The following is a 22329-nucleotide window of genomic DNA, read 5'->3' as shown; positions in this document are numbered from 1 at the left end:
ATACTTTTCTTATCTATGGTTACTTCTGGCTGATTTGTAGTTTCTTCTGGGCTCTTGTCTTCATTCATTGGAGTATCAGTTTTGTTTGTTTTTGATCTACCCATTTTTTTGATTTATGTGTTTCTTTTTTATGCTCTGTTGTTCCTCAGTTGTTGTGTCTTGAGTACAAGCAACACTGTACTAAATACCTTTATGACAATTGCACTCACCAACCTCAGGAATTACAGTAGCAACTGAAGCAAGTATTGAAGAAGTTTAATCATTACCAGTTAGCCAAACAATTTCTCCAGTCCGTGAAAAAATAGTAACTAAATCCCAGTGAATAAGAAAGAGAAAAGAAAGAAGGGATAGCAAGAATAGACAGTTACGCAAATCTACTATGCACTGTATATTCTAGGGGTAACAAGAGGGGAAAGGGAAGTAGAGCAGAGATACACACATAGAGAGTTGGTGTGGGGGTCTGGGGGCTGTGACTTTGGAAGCTGTAGGATTAAGGAAGAAGGGATGACAAGAATGAGAAAAAGAAAAAAAAGAAGGAGAGAGAGAGAAAAAAAAGAAAAAGTTAAGAAAAAGAACAGTCATAAAAGGGCAGTGAAAGGAAAGGGTTTTTTTAATGTATTTATTTTTAATTATTTAATTAGCTATGTGGGGTGAGGTGGGGGGTTGGCTACTTAGAAAGTAAAAAGGCCAGAAGTTTCAGAAGAGCATAGACTTAGAATTAATGATACTCCCTGGTGGGACAGGAATTTGGTAAAGAAAAGGACTGGTTATGGGGGGGGGGGGCTGGGAAGGAGGTATGCTTGAAAATTAAAAGGAAGAAAAAAAATTTTTTTTCCTTTCCCCTTTTTTCCCTACTCTAATTCTTAACCCAAATTAAGTTATAGTCACCTCCTTGGTGTCGCCGCTAGGACCCCTTATTGGCTGTTCTGCTAAAGGCAGAAAATCCTACTGTTTCCAGGAGATGTGGTCAGAGCTCAGCCACTAGCAGCTTCTCAGTCCGCCGTCTTCCAGGAACCGCCCCCCTGAAGCTTTTTTAAAGGATTTCTCAAAAATGGAAACTAGCTCCAAGTCCTTTTGATCCAATGAGAGCTGTACTCAAGGATGTCCTCGGATCCGCCCTCAGGGTCGCGGTGGTCCCTGGAGACTCCCAAGAGGAAGCCCCCGAGCTACAGTGCTCCCTCCCGGTCCTCTGCTGGCCACCCAGCAGCGTTCTGCAACCGGCGGAGGAGCCGCCTTCCCGGCCGAGGACAGTGCCCGGCGCACCCGCCTTGCCTGCCACTGCCTGGGAAGTCTGGAGCAGCCCGCCCGCTAGTCCGCGCCACCTCTACTCTAATTCTTAACCCAAATTAAGTTATAGTCACCTCCTTGGTGTCACCACTAGGACCCCTTATTGACTGGCCTGCTAAAGGCAGAAAATCCTACCGTTTCCAGAAGATGTGATCAGAGCTCAAGCCACTAGCAGTTTCTCAGTCCGCCATCTTCCGGGAACCCCCTGTTTTGTTTTTGAGACAGTAGGTTACTGCAGCCAGATTACAGCTGAGCACACCAAGCCCAGAAGTGAAAGAACCAGGATATAAGTTGATATTCAAAGGTGATGCTCTTTCCTTTTCATGCCAGATATTTTCCAAAAAGGAAGCAGATATCTATTATGATGCAGTTATTAGTAATTTCTTTCAAACAAAAAAAATCTAAATATGCAAACTAAGGGGGCTGGGCATTAGCACACTGGGTTAAGCACATACAGTTAGAAGTGCAAGGACTCTCCCAAGGATCCCAGTTTGAGCCACCAGTTCCCCACCTGCAGGGGGGTCACTTCACAAGCAGTGAAGCAAGTCTTCAGGTGTCTATATTTTTATCTTCCCCTTCCCTCTCAATTTCTCTTTGTCCTAGCCAATAAAAATAAATAAATAAAAATGGCCTCTAGGAACAGTGGATTCATAGTGCTGAGCCCCAGCGATAACCCTGGAATATATATTGATCATTGGCAATTCCTGTGACCTTATATCTTCATTAATAAGGTGGCTCACATAAAGACTAACATCTGCATATCAGGGTTTCCATTTCTGTGTATGGGGGTGTTTTTCTTTATTGGGGGGGATTAATTGTTTACAGTCAACAGTAAAATATAGTATAAAATATAGTCTGTACATGTGTAACATTTCTGGATAAATACAGTATAAATACAGTATAAAATATAGTCTGTCCATGTATAACATTTCTCAGTTCTCCACAGAACAATCTAACCCCCCACCTAGATCCTTCTCCACCATCATGTTCCAGGACCTGACTCCCCCCACCCCCAGTGTGGTGTTTTTATATTTATTGCTAATGAACATTATTATGTCATTCCCACCCTCTAAATTCTAGGTTGATATTTTTGAAGGGTGTTTATAACTTAATACCAAGAGTAGTAAAGGTAATGATAGGAAGATATCATGGTACAAAGAAAAAGAATATATAAAAGTAAAAGCAGCTCGGCTACCAGAGTGCACATTATCTTTAGCTTCAGTGAAATCCGTTAGCATTATATTGTAGTAAACAGTGAGATATGGGAATTATATAGAATTGTATCCCTCTTACCATTATTAAATCCCTAATAATAATTTGAAACAAAAAAAGAAGTTGAAAAATAAGAAAACACAAAGCAGAACTTGGACTGACCAAAATAAAAGACTCTGAGGTATGAGGAAGGGTTCAGGTCCTGGAACATGATGGCAGAGGAGGACCTAGAGGGGTTGAATTGTTATGTTAAAAAAAAAAAGTGGTGGGGGAGACAGCATAATGGTTATGCATCAGACTGTCATGCCTGAGGCTCCAAGGTCCCAGTTCAATCTTCTAACCAACATAAGCCAGAGCTAGCAGTGCTCTGGTGAGAGAGAGAGAGAGAGAGAGAGAGAGAGAGAGAGAGAGGAAGAAATGACCCTTGTATTAGCTCTACTAATATTAAATGTTTGAACTAAAATTCACAATAGCATCTTCATGAATTCAGCAACTTGTGCTACATTTGACAACAATGTTTTGTGGCATCTCAGAGTCTTTTATTTTGGTCAGTCCAAGTTCTGCTTTGTGTTTTCTTATTTTTCAACTTCTTTTTTTGTACCCCTCTTATTCTATGGTCTTGTCAGTGTTCCCATTTTTATAAATAAAAACTTTAAAAATTTTTTGAAACATATATTGGATAGAGACAGAAATCGGGAGGGAATAGGGAAATAGAAACAGACAGAAACACATGCAGCACTGCTTCATCACTTGGAAGCTTCCGCAACCACCCCCCTACATCCACTCCTCTGGCAGGTGGAGACCAGAGGCTTGAACCCAGATCACTGTGCATGGTAACATATGAACTCAACCAGGTGCACCACCAAATGACACTAAATTAAATTGTCTTGAAATTATTTAGTATGTATTTCTGTCACTGAGGACAGGGAAGTTAGTGGTTTCATGGACAGTGGACTGCAGAGTCTAAACAGACCAGAGTGCTTAGAGGTTCACAATTACACAGAGAGCACAGAACTCAATGATTATTTTGTCCGTATTGCCAAAGTCAAGCAGAAACACTACTACCCATTTTAGAACATTTATATACCATAAAAAGGAAACTCTATCCCTAGCAACAGGTCACTCCCCAATTCCCCTTACCACTGACCTTTAAAGCCAAAGCAATGATATGTAGAAACTAAGAAAAATAGGTCAGAGAGACAAAAAAAAAAAAAAAAAAAAAAAGCAACTAAGTGAAGATGTGGCCTGGGAAGTGTATAAAGCCTTGGGCTCTCAAGCATGAAGTTCCAGATGTGATTCCCCAATATCACATGTGTCAGAAAAGTGCTCCAATTCTTTCTCTCTCCCTTTACTTCCTAGAATTAATTATTTAACCAATCAATCAATAATTTAAAAGAAACTAATAGAGGAAACAAAATCTCTAGGATGGATGGCAAAAACATATAGTAATATGTGCACAGACTACAAATAAGTGGTCACACTGATTACTCCAATTTCCAATTGTATATTGGAAAGCATCTTACTGCTTCTAGCACCAACATGGGCCTACCACCCTATATGTCAAGCCTACATTTGTGAAGAGAGGAGACATAGAGATCACAGCTAAAGTATATAATATTTCTGGACTTCCCAGGGCAGACAACCCCACTAATATGTCCTGGAGCTCCATTCCCCAGAGCCCCACCCCACTAGGGAAAGAGAGAGACAAGCTGAAAGTAGGAATCAACCTGCCAATGTCCATGTTCAGCGGGGAAGCAATTACAGAAGCCAGACCTTCTACCTTCTGCACCCCATAATGACCCGGGGTCCATGCTCCCAGATAAAGAATCGGAAAGCTAGGGAGTCAGGTGGGTAGCACAGTGGGTTAAGCGCAGGCGGCACAAAGCGCAAGTGTTGTTTTCTGGGCTGGCTTCACGGGCGGGTAACAGATGACCAGAAACACATGACTGAGCTGAGAATGCAGTTTTATCTTTATTCACGAGCAGGCAAACAGTCCAACACCCAATCACCACACAGATCTGTCCTGTATCTTTCTCCTCCTGTGGCAGCGTCAGGAACTCAGGAAGGACGTAGGGTAGGGGGCGGGGAGAAGGAAGAAGCGTGAAACTAGCTAGGGCTAAACCAAATCTCCTGGAGATGGGGGTAGTGAGACCAAACCAATGTAACAGAAAAGACCATGTAAATAGACCACAATGTCAAGCAATGTAACAGAAGCAGAACTAGATCCCAGAAGCAGAACCAGAAGCATACCAACACGCAAGGACCTAAGGACACCAATTTGAGTCCCTGGCTCCCCACCTGCAGGGGAGTCGCTTCACAAGTGGTGAAGCAGGTCTGCAGGTGTCTTTCTCTCCCTTCTCTGTCTTCCCCTCCTCTCTCCATTTCTCTCTGTCCTATCCAATAATGACAACATCAACAACAGCAGCAATAATAACTACAATAACAAATAAAAAACAAGGGCAACAAAAGGGAAAATAAATATAAAAAATAAAAAAGAAACAAGAAATACATTTTTAAAAAAAGAATAGGAAAGCTATCAGGGGAGGGGATGGGATATGAAGTTCTGGTGGTGGGAACTGTGTGGTACCCTTCTTATCCTGTGGTTTTGTCAATATTTCCATTTTATAAATAAAAATTTTAAAAAGTAAAAAGAAAAAGAAAGCAAGGAAGCCAATAGACTTACACTACAAAGAAGCACTAAAGTTGATTTAAAAAAAAAAGAATATAATATTGGGACTTATGGCAGGTGGTGGCATACCCAGTTGAGTACATACATTACCATAAATGAGGGCCAGGTTCTGGTCCCCACCTGCAGGGAGGAAGCAATGCAATGTCTGCAAATGTCTTATTCTCTTCTTCTCTATTTCCCCCTCCCCTATCAATTCCTCTCAGTGCTATCAGATATTTTTTTAAAAGAAAGAAAGAAAAGAAGGGGGAAAAAGGAGGGAAAAAATGAGCTCTTAGAAGCAGTGGATTTGTTGGGGGGAAAATACTTTTTAAAAGATAGTTTACAAGTTAAGAAGATACTTCTGCAGTTTAAAAGGAGTGATTATTCTTGGTATTTCATGATAGGAGAATGAATTATTTTACCACTTTATTGTCAGGAACAATGTCTTATATAAATGAAATATCTTAATCAGAAAAGAATTCTTATTTTTGCATTACCTTCTTGCACATCAGATTCAGCAATTTTAGAAGGGTCACTCTTGGACAAAGGGTCACTGTTCTAGCATCTTTGACCTTCCACTCTCCCATATTTAGGAAACATATTGAAGTTAATATTAGCCCACCCAAGTTGAAAGCTATGTGTCAAATTTTGCCAGCTGCAATCAAGCTCTTTCACCTCAACTTCTCCATCTTTCAAGTCAAGGGAAGGGTAACTCTTAGAGATAAGACTACCTAGAGGTAACTTTTCATGAGCTAAGTTTCTCAAGTTTTGAGATAAAATGCCGCTGGTTCAAAAGGAAGTTGTGTAGCTAGAGAAATTAACACAATAGTGCAGAAATGTATGGAGGATACCAGTTGTTAAGAAGGGCTCTCTTAAAGACCATGTTGCTAGGTGGTTAATAAATAAAAACAAACAAGCTTAACTGCAGAGGAACCGAGTCTGAACATGACTTCTTGGACAGGGAAATCAATAAAATGCCAGCAAGTGAGGTAAGAAGAATGAGATTAAACATGCAAAGTTTGCTTACATTTTTTTAAGAAGTAATTACACAAAGACAGGTGCAGTGAGAAGTCACTGGCATAGAAAATGGAAGATGAGGAAGATGAGAGGAAGTTTGTTTAAAAGGTGGGGTTAGAAGGAAAGGGTTTAACCAGTGACACAGCAATCATGTATTTGTTCCTCGGCAGTTTGTTCTGTAGAACGGCCTTAGGCCGTTGGTACACAAACCAGCTAGCTATTTGTAGAAAAACTGTACTTTGAAGGCCAAACCAGATTTCTCACAGCTTCCTACAAGGTGCCAGGACAACAGATCTGTGAACAAACAAAAGGTTGCTCAAGTTACTCCACGCAAACTGGAAGATTCACACCAGTGTGCAATGATGTTGCCTTAGACAGCTCCCCATTGGCTACCTGGCAGAAACTAACTAGCCTCTGTGGTATTCCAGACTTTCTCCCATCACACACCCACAACCTTTCCAAAGTTAGCAACTGCTACTTGCTGATACAAATGAATTGTTTGTGTCCTCTGTCCAAACTAATGGGTTCACTATCGTTTTCCCCAATCTCAAGGCACAAGCCATACTTCCCCAAAAGGAAATGCCTTCTTTCTACAGGTCCACCTTTCCAAATCTGATCTATGCTCCAGAAATTTTTCCAGTCCTGTCTCTTTCACAAGACGTTCCTGCACATAATTACCTAAAGGAACCTCTCTTTCTTTAGCCTCTAGTATATGCTGTCTGTGGTCTGAGTGGTAGCATACCAGGGCAGGTCATTTTATCACCGTGCATTTTATCTGTCCAACCTGATAAAACTCTTTAAAAACAGGAACTGAGCTCATTCATTCACATTTTTATCTCCCTAGGGACCTAACAGTTCAGTAAGTGTTTGTTGATATCTTTATGTACACACACACAGAGAGAAGACAAGACCCTGTATTAAGAAACTGCCAGACACTATAACAAATGCAACACAATAGTTATAACTGTCCTGTTTCAGCAGGAGGACACCCCCTCCCCTTACTTGCAGTCAGGCAGCCAGGCTCAGGCAGCCCTCCCACCTTCACTCAACACATAACTTCCATTCCAGCCATCAAGAAGAAAGGAAAAAGTGGAGATTGAGCACCATAAATTTGCTCTTAGGATATGAGTAAGGAGTTAAACACATCACTCTGAACACTTTTATTTTTCCCTTTGGCTTAAAACCTAGCTGCAGAGGGAGCTGGGCACTGTAGTACTAAGCTAGGCAGCCACACCCTAGGGTCAACTCTATTCATTAAGGGGAAGAAGAAAAAGGAGGTGCAGCCTAAGAGGTGGCATAGCAACAGAACAGTGCATAAGAATTTCAAGAGATTCTGAGTTCAATCCCCAGCAATGCATGAGACAGATGCATTGATTCTCACCCTCCCATTGTTAAATAAATTTAAAATAGAAGAAGCTTCAGTGGACAAATATATTCTCAATATGGACCTTCCTGAACCCTTACCCACCTCCACAGCAAGTAAATTATTATTATTAATCAAATGGCAAAGTGTATTTCTGTATGCTAGAATCTGATTTTCTATAACACATCGACCTCTAGAAATCCAGGGATGAGGTTCAACTCTTCCCATCCAGCTCTCACTATAGGGTGTCCAAGAACCACATTTTGGGACAGTACATAAACCAGCAGCCCTTCCCCTCTCTACTCTATGAGAGGAGGAAGTCTCTGTCCTCTAAAATTTCCAAGGAAAGTTGACTCCTTCTCACCAGTTCACACCTTGCTGTCTCATCAAGGGTCTACGGTGGTGATGACCCCACTGTTAACTGCCAGAGAGCAGAAAGTCCTGCACCTTTCACTTCAGTGTGTTCTCCTGTCTCTAGAGCCACACTCACCTACCAAGCTCTGTGAAACCCACCCAAAGATACCTAATTAGGATCTATCCATGCAATACTTAATTTTAAATAATTTCCCAAACACTGACCAATTATATATAATGAGTCAATCACTAGGAAGATACAGAGATTGAAGAAATCCATAATTCCTGCCCTGAAGTTGCTTAGAATTCTCTGAAGGAAATGAATATGAACAACTAATGATATTGCAAAATATGAGTGTACAAGTCTAACCAGATGTACGAGCGAAGTGCTATGAGGCTGTGGCCAAATGAGTAATCAATTCTAACTAGATGTCCAGGGAAAACTTAAAGTAAACTCTTAAATAAGACCTCGAGGATGAGTAGAAGTTTAACAAGAAGTAGTCAGGTGGTAGCGCTGTGGGTTAAGCACAGGTGGCGCAAAGATCAAGGACAGGTATAAGGATCCCGGTTCGAGCTCCAGGCTCTCCACCTACAGGGCAGTCGCTCCACAAGCGGTGAAGCAGGTCTGCAGGTGTCTCTCTTTCTCTACTTTCTGTCCTCCCCTCCTCTCTCCATTTCTCTCTGTCCTATCCAACAACAACGACATCAATAACAACAACAATAACTACAATAAAACAATAAGGCAACAAAAGGGAATATAAATAAATACATAAATAAATAAATAGGAAATTTAACAAGTGATAGAGAAAAAATGTGGAGGAGCCAGGCAGTGGCGCACCTGGTTAAGCACTCACATTACAGTGTGCAAGGACTGGGCTTCAAGCCCCTGGCCCCCACCTGCAGGGGAAAAGCTTCACGAGTGTTGAAGTAGGGCTACAGGTTGTTTCTCTGTCTCTTTCCCTCTCAGTCTCCTCCCTCCCTTCTCAATTTCTCTCTGTCTCTACCCAATAAGTAAATAAATAAATAAATAAATAAATAAAATTGAAAAAATTAACAAAGAAAGAAAAAGTGTGACAGTTCAATGGAGCACATGTAAACATGTGTGGTGTGAGGTGTGAGCATGGGATGGGCAATGTCAGAAGGGATGTGCCCTTCTGCAGGGTGCAGAGAAGGATATCTGAGTACCAACTAGGTATGGTAGGAAGAGTTTTGAGTCAGTGCAAACCCGAATCATCCAGACTACCTATGACACGGGATTTGTAAATTCAGCAACTTGGCCGTGCCAGGTGGAAGCAAGACAACTCTGTTGATTGTGGGAAGGTGAGGGAGAAAGGCAAAAAGAGTGGACACTCATAGGGTAGGGTAGATAGCATAATGCTTTTGCAAAGAGACTCTCATGACTGAGACTCCAAAGTCCCAGGTTCAATCCCCCACACCACCATAAGCCAAAGCTGAGCAGTGCTCTCATAATAATAAATAAATGAGTGAATAAATAAATAAATATGAGTGGACATTCATGATAGCCCAGTATCTACTGGGAACTATCAAGCACTGTGCTGCATACTTTATTTGCATGTTCCTATTTCAAATGGAAGTCCTGTTGTCATTCCCTTACAGAAGGGTAATCATAGAGGCCAGGTGGTAGTGCACCTGGTTAGTGCACACACTACAGTATTCAAGGACCCAGTTTCAAGTCCCTAGTCCCCATCTGCCGGGGGAAGGCTTCATGAGTAGTTAAGCAGAGCTACAAATTTCTTTCTCACCTCTCAATTTCTGTCTCTATCCAATAATAAAATAAGCAAAAATTATAAAAGAAAGAGTAGTCATAGAAACCAGACACTAAGTGCAACAACAGGACTGGGGGCTGGGTGGGGTGGGGTTCAGCCACAGACTACTAGCCCTGTAGGTGCATTACATGTGATGGAACAGTACTCTGCACTCCCTCTCTCTTATCAAACATTGATTAGGGTAAAGGGGTGTGGAACACAAAACCTTGGTGGGAGTGTGGTGACTTGCACACCATGTTTTGTTTGGGCATGAAAATATTCCTGAGATCTGATAATCTTGTAAACACACACAATGTGAAATCCCCAATATAAAAAAGAAAATAATTAATTTTTAAAAATCGAAGGTAGGATTGAGCCTAGTCTGTTCTAATGGCAGAGCCTGAGTGTTTTTGCCAGAGTCGAAATGACACTATACAGTCTCATTAGCATGATGGTATCAGAGTGACACAGTGGAGTTGCTGAAGGCAAAGCTATGGAGAGAGGGGACGTGCCAGAGATTGAGCACAAGATTTAGGGCTGGGAATGGAGGACTAGGAGACTGGGAGGCGGGGGTATAGTAAACTCTGCTTAGAACCACTGGGTTCTGATTGGTTAGAAAGGAAAACCACAGTTTTTCTTAACCATCCCTAAAAAAGTTGGGGTCTAGCAGTTGATGGGAGCAGGCACAGAGTGGCAAGCTGAGACAATCACATTTGTTTGCTTTTTATCTGAATACTAGAAAATGGAGCAGCATGTGAGCAAATGAGGCAAGAAAACAAGGGGAGCTAGGGTAAGCTCGAGTCACCTAACTGCACAAAAAATAATTCAATGTGATGAGTGGCCTGCAATGCACTAATAACAGTAAGTCCTTTTGGCCAAAAAGAACTTGGTTCAGCATTAAAAGTATGCTGTGTAGTACTGCTTTGCATACCAAAATATTCATATACCACAGGAAAACATTTTAAAAATCGTGTTTTTCCTTTCAAAGAGTGGAATGTAAAATGTCCACCAAATCCTGCTGGATGGTGCCTGGATGAATGTATTCCTTGTTATTTCATATAAGCTGCTAAATATCTATTAGAGGGAAATTATGGGCTCTTTGCTTGTGGAGTCTCCACTTGCACCTTCCTGCACACCAATGCAATAAATGTGTGATTTGGAGCCTTTTAATAAGGCAGATTCATTTCATGTCAGTGACTGCCTAGCAAGTGGTCAATCATCCCTAAGCAAAATTGTTTCCTCTGTGTGCTAAACCAGAGGGGTTTATAGAACCAAAAAGGTAGACCCTCACTATTCCCCTCCCCCTCAACTTCTCTTTATCTCACGAAGGAAGGAAGGAAGGAAGGAAGGAAGGAAGGAAGGAAGGAAGGAAAGAAGGAAGGAAGGAAAGAAGGAAGGAAGGATGGAAGGGTGGAATGGATGGATGAAAGGTGAAATATCCCCCTGGGAGTAGTGGATTCATCATTCCAGCATTGAGCTCTAGTAATAACTCTGGTGACAATAAAATAAAATAAAAATCTGAACTAAGCATGCCACTTTCACTGTGATTAAGTATGGTTTTCATTGTGACTTGAGGTCTGGCCTTTCTAGAAATGACCTACCACTCTCATTTAGAGTACATTTCAAGTTTTTCAGGTGAGCCACCTGTGTCTTGCTCAGCAGTGAATGACAGTAGAGGGTAGGGTTATAAATCAACTGCTTTACAAACAATGTCCCCCCTGTTTTTCGATGTGCTAACTTTCTCACCGCACATAATGAACAAATACAAGACATTAAGAGCAGCAGCTTTATGAAAGCACAGAGCTGTCAGGTGACGGGGGAGGATATTTGCCAAATCAGAACACATAAACTTTTCGTATAGAAACTAGAATGTGAATTAAGCTCATATCACTCAAAAAGAGCTGAATGCATTTGAAACCAAAGTACACTGTCAGCCACCTCCACTCGCTCCAGGCGCTGATGCCTCGATTAGCTATGCAAGAAGCTACCTGCTATTTTAGAATTATATGAAGTCACCTCAGGGTATCTACAAGCTTCTCACGCACAAGATACTAACTTTTTTTTCCTCCTTCTTCTTGGCTTAGAGCACAGTTGTTGCTACATCCAGGTAAGTACTATATCATGGATTGCTATTGCATAAGCTGTCATTAAGACAGCTTGCCTTCTCACAGAGGAGTCAGTCTGCAAACAATAATGGTTTGTTACTAAACCCCCCTAAGACTAAAAGACACCTCACATTTTTTCCAGGTAGTAAGTGTTCCTCAAAAAGATTAGAGAGCTGAAAGCTTAATTTCTAAAGAGGTTTTTTTTTTCTTTTTTTCTTAATAATAGAGAACAATCCCTTTGCCACCACCACTCCTATCCCCAGTTTTATTTTTGTTTTTTGTTTTAATAAATTATTCTCTCTTGAAATAGTAACTAAATTTATAGGAACAAAAGACTAGCTCACATGATAGGCATCTAACCAACAAAGTTGCCAGTGTACATAGTATTACAGGCCCCATGCAGTTCAACATGTTTCTGCCTGAGGTACATAGATTCTGTTTTGATACTGGCCTCCTTAAAAACATTTTCAAATGAAAATTGTGATCATGAAAGCAAGGAACTGACAGCTCCATCTTCAAAAGCCAAAGGTAGTAAGGGCTTTTGTATACTTTCCCAAATAAATACATTAACACAGTTAACCTTTGACCTGCAACATCCTTAATCTTCCAGCCCTGAGCTTCTCCTAGGGAAGGTGTAACAATTCTGCCAACCTGAGTTGTGCCAAAGAGCACTGAGCCCTCACAAAGGTTTAGACCGAAACCACCTTAATCATTCACCTTTCATCTTGCCAGATTTCCCGAGTGTAACTATTCAAACTGTTCTTAGATTTCGCAGGCTTAATCTCTCTCCCCATCCCCAACACACACATACATATAAAACTTGAGTATTTCACATTAGGAGAAAAAGCGCTCAATTTCTGTTTCTGTTCATTTTGTTCAACTCTGGCTACCTGGAACTAGTGTAGAAAATACTGCTTTGACTTGGTCATCTATTTATTCTCAACTCAGACTGAAGAATATGTCAACTGGCCCCTGCACTCACTCTTATGATCTCAAAATCCAATCTTTCCTGAAGTCTACATGGAACACCCTTTACTACTGCACAAGCACATTCTTACTTCACACACAAATCTTTTTAACCAAAACTAACCAGATGGACCTCAGAAACATGAGTCTACTGCTTACTCAACAACAGATCAATAGTAAACGCCATCAACCACATCTAGTCTTCTCTAGTGAAATCACCATGGCCTAGAGATCTCTGGAAAGAGAACTCACTTTTCAGGGCCTCTTCCAGATGAAGTGAACCAGAGCTATGCAACAGGATTAGCTTCGCATTTTGTGGTTTCTAAAAGCAAAGAAGGTGACAAACATTTCACTTGTGATGCAAAGCCTATTTGGTTACACACCAAGTCTGACTGAGGCTGATCACTTAAGATGTAAAACAGAAAAAAAAGGGCGGGAGGACATGAAATAGTTGTTGCTATGCATGTTTCCAAACTGAAGCCACATTCTGGAAAGTACACCTATGGAGTTAAACTTCAGTTGTTTAGTGAAAGCTTGAAGGGGTGAGAGGAAGAGCTGAAGATTCTTCCACCATGAAGTGGCTGAGCATCTCTGAGTGTGGCCATGTATCTGCACCTGAACCTTAGTGTTACAGAAAGATTACACATGTACAACCCTTGACAGAGACAGTGATTAATTCTCCATAGCATTCAGGAGTATGCAAAGACACTCTTCTTGAGCCAGTGTTAAGCGAGAGAAGCCACCAGTGGAGGGTTCCTTTACTAAGACTACCTCAACTCCAGAGAACAATAGGTAAATGGGCCTTGTTCCTACTCTTGTCCCTAAAATCAAAGAGAACGTCTTGCCACTGACAAATGACTTATTTATTCATTCAACAAATGTTTATTCACAGTATCCTAAGTTCTCAAGTCCCTGCATCATTACACTGGAAGCATTCTTTTTTTTTTTTTTTTTTTTGGCCTCCAGGGTTATTGCTGGGGCTCAGTGCCTGCACCATGAATCCACCGCTCCTGGAGGCCATTTTTTTCTCCTTTTGTTGCCCTTGTTGTTGTAGCCTTGCTGTGATTATTATTGCTATTGTTGATGTCGTTCGTTGTTGGATGGGACAGAGAGAAATGGAGAGGAGAGGAAGACAAAGAGGGGGAGAGAAAGACAGACACTTGCAGACCTGCTTCACTGCCTGTGAAGCGACTCCCCTGCAGGTGGGGAGCTGGGGGCTCGAACTGGGGTCCTGACGCAGGTCCTTGGCGCTTTGCGCCACCTGAGCTTAAGCGGATGTGCCACCGCCCGACCCCCCACTGGAAGCATTCTATAGCAAGAGACTCCAACTAAATAAATGCTAGTTTCCTTCTTTCTTCTCTCTGCTTCAATAGGTCCTAACTGAAACAATGGACTGACATGCAGTCCTTAGAAACTAACTTTTACTAACTCAACACCATAATATGATTGGTAATCAGAGGCCCTAAAGGCAGATTCTTTTTTTTTCCCACATACCCTCATTAGTTGGATATAGGTAGAATTAAGGTAGGCCTGACCCCCCCCCCCTTCATGTGTGTAAGAAGTAGTTTATTGTGCCAGCAGAGGTTTCTTTAGAGTATTTCTTGGCATAGAATATCATTAAATTTGAAAATAAATCATAACAAATTTCTTCCTCTTCATTCTTCAGGGGGTAATTTGGCACATAGAATTTATGTTTTCTTTGTAATGTAAAGTGACATGATAGATCTGATTGGTAGCATTTCATTACAAAACCAGCAGTAATAATTACCCAAGGTGACTCATGATGAGGTATAGAGGTGTACTTAGCCTATCTAAAAAGGAAGAAAAGTTCACTAAAGTTCAGATGTTGAGAACATAAACCTTATGTCCTCGATTTTAAAGAATTGCCCAATTTCAGGAAGCATGTGTTCCCTTAAAATCTGGTTCTCACCAAGACTTTGCAAATGCACAACTGAAATTGGTTGTGTGAAGGAGAGATTAGTTACAAGATGGGAAGCATGCCATTCTCCTTTGTTTACCCCAGACCAACAGGGGTTGAGTTACAAGTGTTTATTATTTCTGAAGATGTACAATCGCATAAACACGAACAAGAAATTTTCAAACTGGACATGACCAGACACCCACAGAAAGATCATTGAGGAGTAAATCTTTGTGAAGTCTTATCTTTCCCCACAGTGGCCTCTAACATACATTGTTACTTCTCTAGTCTAAGTGAAGTGGGAGGACTTATGGGGTTGATAGGAAAATAAAGGGTCATTAGGTAAACAGACTCTAGCAGACGTCCTTTCTAAAATGGATCGAGTATCTTTAATCCTGTATTCTGGCCTTCAGATGATTTATGACTCTTATTTTCTTTTCTCTCTTTCCTTGTAAGGCTTGCCAAAGTAGACTTTAACTCTGCCTTGAAGCATGCAAACACAAAGTTCCATCTTCCTTGATGAATCGGATTCTTGCCAAGTAAAGCTTTAATGACAAAATTATACTCAGAATAAAGGACAAGAGAAACACCCAAAAGACTGGGATAAACACCAGCAAGTATTCTTTGACTGTTAGAGTTCAGAACAGGAAGAGTTAGACATGAGCCTCCCATATACTTCATTATGCCCCACCAATGAATTTGTATTAAGACTAACTTGATTCATTTTGAGTTGAGTACTAGAAGCTTTTCCCCATCATCCTTTGGTTCTGCTTTATGTCAAGTGATAAGAAGGCATTTATGTGTATTCTCTGGCCACTCTCTACCCTAATCAAAATGGTTTATCCTTATGCAATACCATGAAGTAGATATCTGTTACCCAGTTACATTTATTTGTGAGTTCTTTTTCATGCCACTTACCCACTGCCCTCCAGAGTCCCATAATACTCAGGCTTCCTTCAATTAGGATATGAATGAGATTTTTTTAGATTTATTTTTATTAGTGATTTAATAATGATTTGACAAGATTGTGGAATAAGAGCAGTACAATCCCATACAATTACCACAACCAGAGTTTCATATCCCCTCCCCATCCACTGGAAACTTCCCTATTCTTTATCCCTCTGGAATTATAGACCAAATATTTTTATGGGGTGCAGAAAGTGGAAGGTCTGGCTTCTTGAAATGCTTCTCTGCTGGACATGGGCATTGACAGGTCAATCCATATGCCTAGGCTGTTTCTATCTTTCCCAGGTGGGGCAGGGCTCTGGGGAAGTGGGGTTCCAGGACACAATAGTGAGGTTGTCTGCTCAGGGAAGCCAGGTTGGTGTGATGGTAGCATCTGTAATTTGGTGACTGAAAAGCATTAAGATATAAAGCAGAACAAATAGTTTAATAATCAGGAACCTCAAGGTAAAAATAGATGAAATTTGGGGTCTTCATGTGGAAGGAGCTAGGAAGTCTATTTTAGGTATATTTTAAGGGGTCATGACTTTACCAATTTTTGCCTGAGCCCAACAGCTAACATGCAGGTGAGCTACGAGTATTGTCTGGGAAGATGGTGTCAGAGTTAAGGATAGGAGTAGAAACCTGGATAAGGGCAGAGAGAAGTTCCCAAATTTGGGAAAAATAGCATTAACTGTAAACCCCATCAATCTGACCTAGGGCCCATGTCTATTCATATTTAGCATAGGAGCCTGTGTAACAAATGAGATTTTTAAAGTATATTCTGAATGGTAAAACATCTTCCTTTTATCATTCTTTTCACAACTATAATTACCTTCCACACTTCTCTATGCACTTCAAATCTTTGCTCAGAGTTGCAGAGTTACATTTTAAATAGATAGTTTATTAGCCATCTTTGCAGAACTAGCCAACAGATATCTTCCCTTGCTACTTATCTTTCTGTTTCGACTAGTGGAGAAGGAATTCTGCCCAGTCCCCAGATCAATAGACAGAGAGTTGCACTATATCATACCCTTTCCTTTACCACCAAAGTGGTTTCCTTTCCTTCTTTCTTATTCTTCCTTTCTTTCTTTTTTCTTTTTTTTTTTTTTTTTTTTTTACCAGAGAATTGCTCAGTTCTGGTTTATGATGCTGGGGGTGGGGGGTGGGTTTGAACCTGGGACTTCAGAGCCTCAGGCACAGAAGTCTCTTTGCATAACCATTATGAGTAATTTTTTTGCCCATTTTACTTTTAGTCTGTTCATCAACAACTATTTAAGGAGTGCCTACTCTATGTCAGAAACTCTTTTAGGCACTTCTTCCAGCAAACAAAACAGAAAAAAGACCTCTGCTCTTTGGAGGTTAACATTCAAGATTAAGAGGCAAGACCAGAATATCCTCTTATTGCATTTTATCTTCCAAGTCCTCATGGGCCAATCATTATATCCCATTGATCTCTCTCTCTCTCAAAAAAAAAAAAAAAGCATCTAACCACTGACATGATATCTAGAATAAAAGGACATAATTCACCTTGGACAAATTAATACATCCTGTCTTTTTTTTACTTCAGCAGTTGTATTTGCAAAAATAGATATGATGTCTCTTACAGTAGACTCTCTTGAGTTCGTTCTTAATCAGCAATATATGGCGAGAAATATTAACTCAATACTATTTTATTAATAATTTACAGTAGATGGCTAAGTAGGCATGTAAAGACAGCAAATGTATACTGAGCACTCCATAAATGAATGAGGCACTATCCAATGTCACAGGATTACATCTCAGTGCAGCTTTATGAAGTAAATGTTAACATGAGCATTGATCCAATAATTCACAAAGCAAAGGTAGGGATTCAAGTCACTCTGATGCAAATGAGTGTTTCATACACTGCAACACACTGAAAAATAAGTTAGAGAATCTACTATTAGAAGAACAGAGCATGGAGCTCCAGTGGCACAATCGGTTAGCACACGGTACTTACACAGAAGAACAGAGCATGTCAAGTGAACTTTGGGCAGAAAAATACCTTAAGTTTCTGTGTTTTGGACAGGGATAGATAGCTTAATGGTTATGTAAAGAGATTCTGATACCTGAGACTCGTAAGTACCACGTTCAATTCCCTGCCCCACCATAAGCCAGAGCTGAGCAGTGCTCTGGTTAAAAAAAAAAAAAAAAAAAGTGTTTTTGCCACCTTATAGATCTACAGGCTATTCCAAATTATTAAGTATCATACTAATATGAGCTTCAATTGTGAAACCTTAAGGCAAAGGAGACCATCATCTGAATTATTAACACTGGGCATTCAGTGACCAGGAAACTAGCCCAGTTGGTAGAGCACCTGCCTTGGCAGGTGAAGTAACATAGGGGATACTCCATATATGGTGGAGCAGTACACTCTGTTTTCTCCCCCTGCTCCCCTTGTAGAAAGAGTTAAAAAGTCAGTTCAGGAGGAGTGGAACCACACATGCATGACCAAAAAAAAAAAAGGCGTTTGAGCAATATAGGTTAGGTACCTGTGATATTTTCCCAAGGTTAATGTCACTGCCTTACTTATTTTCCACGTTTCTTCCTCAATTAACACAACACTTTAAATGTCCTTGTGTGAGGGAATAAGAAGAAATCAACACCACCAGTTTTCAGAGTTTCCTATGTGGGGGGCAGTAAAAGTAGAAACTAACTAATAAGGACTTCTGCATGGTTTAGTTTGGGTTCCCATGTATCACTTTACATAGAAAAGGGATTACTAGGAAACAAATGTATTTCAGAGATGGAATGTCTGCATGGAAATGCCAATTTCTACAGTAAAACCCCAGTCTGTAAGTATCTGGGGTTCAGTTACCTATACCTCCTATATCTATGTTCACTTGGCTGCACAATAAAAATTCGTATCTTTAATCATGACCTAGGGGCACTGCAAGATAATCATTAAATGTGTTCACTAAACTGCACTTACTAGGGCAGAAAATTGAAATAACATACTTCAGAAAGTTTTTTTTTAATTAAGGTTGAAAATTTAAATGGTTTTCTGGTTAATCTTCAGTTAATTTTTTTACTCTATCATATCACTGCAGTTTGTGATGGAAGATAACATACGGTGAAGAGTATTTGTCTCTATATGATTTATGTTAGCAAACACTCATTTGGTCCCAGCAATGTATGAAATGTATGAAAAAAATGAAATATGAAAGAGCTCTGCCATTTAGAACTAGGTTAGCAAAATGCTACCCATGGGGCAAATCTGTATTTGTTTGGTCCACATGATAACAGTTTTTATATGCTGGGATAAGGAGAATATTTGTGACATGTAAAAATTCTAAGAAACTGGAATGTTTGTCTCTGCAAATGCTTTCCTGGTGTGCAGTCACACTCATTCCTACCCATTTTATCTATGGAGGCTTTCACTCCAAGGTGAATGAGCTAATCAGTTGTGACCATTTGACCTGTACATCTCTTTACAAAAAAAAAAAAAAAAGTTGGCCTATCCCTAATTGGGAGGCTCCCAATCTGTAGTGGGACAGAAGTGAACATATACACACTATGGTTTCATAATGATTAGGTACAAAGACCTTTCAGTTTTTGTAACAAATAAAAAGGAACAACAGTCTTCTTTATTTTTATAACAAACAAAAAGTTGTTTGTTCTATTTGTAGAAGGCAGAATTTAACAAGTTACAGTAAGTCCTCACATAACACCATGGACAGGCTCTTCAAAACTCCCTTTAACTGGAAATAATACATAATGAAAACAGGAACAGTCAATGTTGGCGAAGATTTTACTTTTCTTATCAACATTTTAACGAAACTACACTGAATGAAATTGTTTTCTCCCATGACCTGCAATATATTTAATAACAATAAAGTGGCTTCTAAAGCAAGGACATGAAAAATGGGAGCAGTAGGCACAGAGAATAACCTGTATTGTGTCTTGGAGGTTTGTAAAGTGTGTAGAAAAAAGTAGGAGGTGAGATCAACTAAGAAAGTATGTGAGGGGTCAAGTGGTGGTGCACCTGGTAGAACACACATGTTATAATGCACAAGGACCAGAGTTCAAGCCCCTGGTCCCCACCCAGAAGGGCAAAGCTTCAAGAGTGGTGAAGCAGTAATGCAGGTATCTTTCTTAGTCTCGTGCTCTATCTCCCCATACCTATCAATTCCTCTCAGTCTCTTAACGTATGTTAAAACAGACAGGGATTACTAATCCATTCAATGATAAATTCCAAGACTGAGAAAAAATGCACCAAAACGAGTTTCTTAAAAAGAAGTCTTTTGACGGGAGCCAGACAATAGTGCAGTGGGTTAAGCGCACGTGGCGCAAAGCCTAAGGACTGGCACAAGGATACAGGTTCGAGTTCCCCACCTGCCAGGGAGTCACTTCACAGTCGCCCCCGTGTCCCACCTGCAGGGGAGTCACTTCACAGGCGGTGAAGCAGGTATGCAGGTGTCTATCTTTCTCTCCCTCTCTCTTATCTTCCCCTCCTCTCTCCATTTCTCTCTATCCTATCCAACAACGATGACATCAATAACAACAATAACTACAACAACAATGAAAAACAACAAGGGCAACAAAAGAGAAAATACATAAATAAATATAAAAAAGTCTTTTGGGGTGTTGGGGGGTAGCACAGCAGGTTAAGCGCACATGGTGCAAAGTGCAAGGACTGGCATAAGGATCCCGGTTAGAGCCCCCAGCTCCCCACCCACAGGGGTCGCTTCACAAGCTGTAAAGCAGGTCTGCAGGTGTCTGTCTTTCTTTCCCCCCTCTCTGTCTTCCCCTTCCCTCTCCATTTCTCTATGTCCTATCCAACAACAATGACATCAATAACAACAATACTAATAACAACAGCAACGTTAAACAACAAGGGCAACAAAAAGGAAAAAAAAAAAAAAAACCTCCAGAAGCAGTGGACTCGTGGTGCAGGCACGGAGCCCCAGCAATAACCCTGGAGGAAAACAAAAAAAAAATTTTTTTTGTTTGCCTCTTCCATTCCTCTAATTCAGGCTATAAAACAGAGTCAGACTCCTAGTATTCCATATGTACTGGATGAACAAATCAGTGAGTGCCATCAAGCAAGACAAAAAAGACGCGGAAAAGTGCCTTTGATAATAACGACTGAAGCGTTCGCAGACCCCTACCCCTGAGTGAGAGTAAGATAATAAATTTTATTTTAGACAAATAAAGCTTGAGATGGCTACAGGCACTGGGGTGGAGGGGACCCAATATGGCACTGAAAAAGCTATATATCAAAAATTGAAATCAATATTTAAACCTTTGTTTCTTTCCAACATACACACACATACCCCACACCCCCCATTTATACACAGATTCCTCTTGAATACTCATAATCTCAGGAAACAAAATTACCAAATTTCCAGTTTTTTAAATAAAAGACCTAAAAGAATTATTTACTTGTTTCATTAATGGCACACATTCACCAAAACCTGATATAATTAACACTGAAATGTCTTTTAATATTGCCTTAGAAATATTATTCTGACTCAAGTGCTGGTCTTTAACATGTCTCTAGTCTTACTTTCCAGTTCATTTTCTGACAAAGATATCAACTTATACAACAGTTGAAGATCATGGCACAAGGTATGTCTCTTATTTTATGTAAACTGAATTTCAATAGGACTGACAATTTTAGTGACTTGATAGCTAAGTAAGTTGGGTACCTTAACTAAGAGAAGATAAGTTGGTTTCTGATTCTCTAATGTAAATGATTGCTGAAATAGCCATTTTGATTCATTAATTGAATGAATCATCTAAAATTCTGCTGTCATGAATCAGTATTCTTCTTGTGCTTTTAAGTGCCAATAAAACTCAAATCAGATCAGTACATGCCTAATAAAAAATAAACACAAATGTAAACCTCAACACTGCTAAGATAAATATTTCATCTCTAAGGAAGAGACAGGCTTGGCTTACAGACTGTACAACACGGTGGCCCACTGGTATCTTTTAACCAATATAAGAAAGATTTGGGAATTACAGACACAATCTTATGTGCATGTTCCTTTATCAAAAAACACTCACAGAGAAAACACAGACCTATCCCCCCCCCATAAATTTTTCTTTTTTATCCACAACTTCAATTCTGAAGCTATCATACAAGAAAAATAAATAGTCTAGAGCCTTTCAAAAACACTTAATTTTCCCCCCTTTCACTGAATTCTTCCAAAGAGGGCCTACCTATTTAAAACCCAAACTTATTAATTACAGCTGTGATGCTAGTATAATAAAAACCAAATGAGAATGGATTAAACAAACTTTAAGATTTTGTTTCCTCATGTGAGAGTCCCTATGGACACTTCAAGTCCCTATAGACACTCCAGAATAACAGGAATCTATGATTTTATATCTACTGGCTTCGCTTCAGCAGGTAGCTCCCATCTCTTGGTCCAACAGAAATTTTAACATCTGTTATGACTAGTATTTATGTTTCAGCTAGACTGGGCCACAAGGCACTCTGACATGTGTTCAAGTATTAGCCTGGGTATGTCTGTGATGGCCTTTGGAGGTGATATTAGCATATAAATTGTAGAATGACTAAAACAAATGAGGGTAAGGGGGTGGGAGGGATATAACATAATGGTTATGCAAAGAGTAAGACAGATGATATTCTCGTAAAGGTGATTATCCTCACCAACCTAGAAGAATAGAACAAAAGGCTGAGCCTCTGACAAATTAGAAAGAATTCCTCTCTACCTGATAGCTTCAAACAACGATATTTG

Source organism: Erinaceus europaeus, chromosome 5, assembly GCF_950295315.1.
Source record: "Erinaceus europaeus chromosome 5, mEriEur2.1, whole genome shotgun sequence".
Classification (NCBI taxonomy): domain Eukaryota; kingdom Metazoa; phylum Chordata; class Mammalia; order Eulipotyphla; family Erinaceidae; genus Erinaceus; species Erinaceus europaeus.
This window is presented reverse-complemented; position numbering follows the sequence as displayed.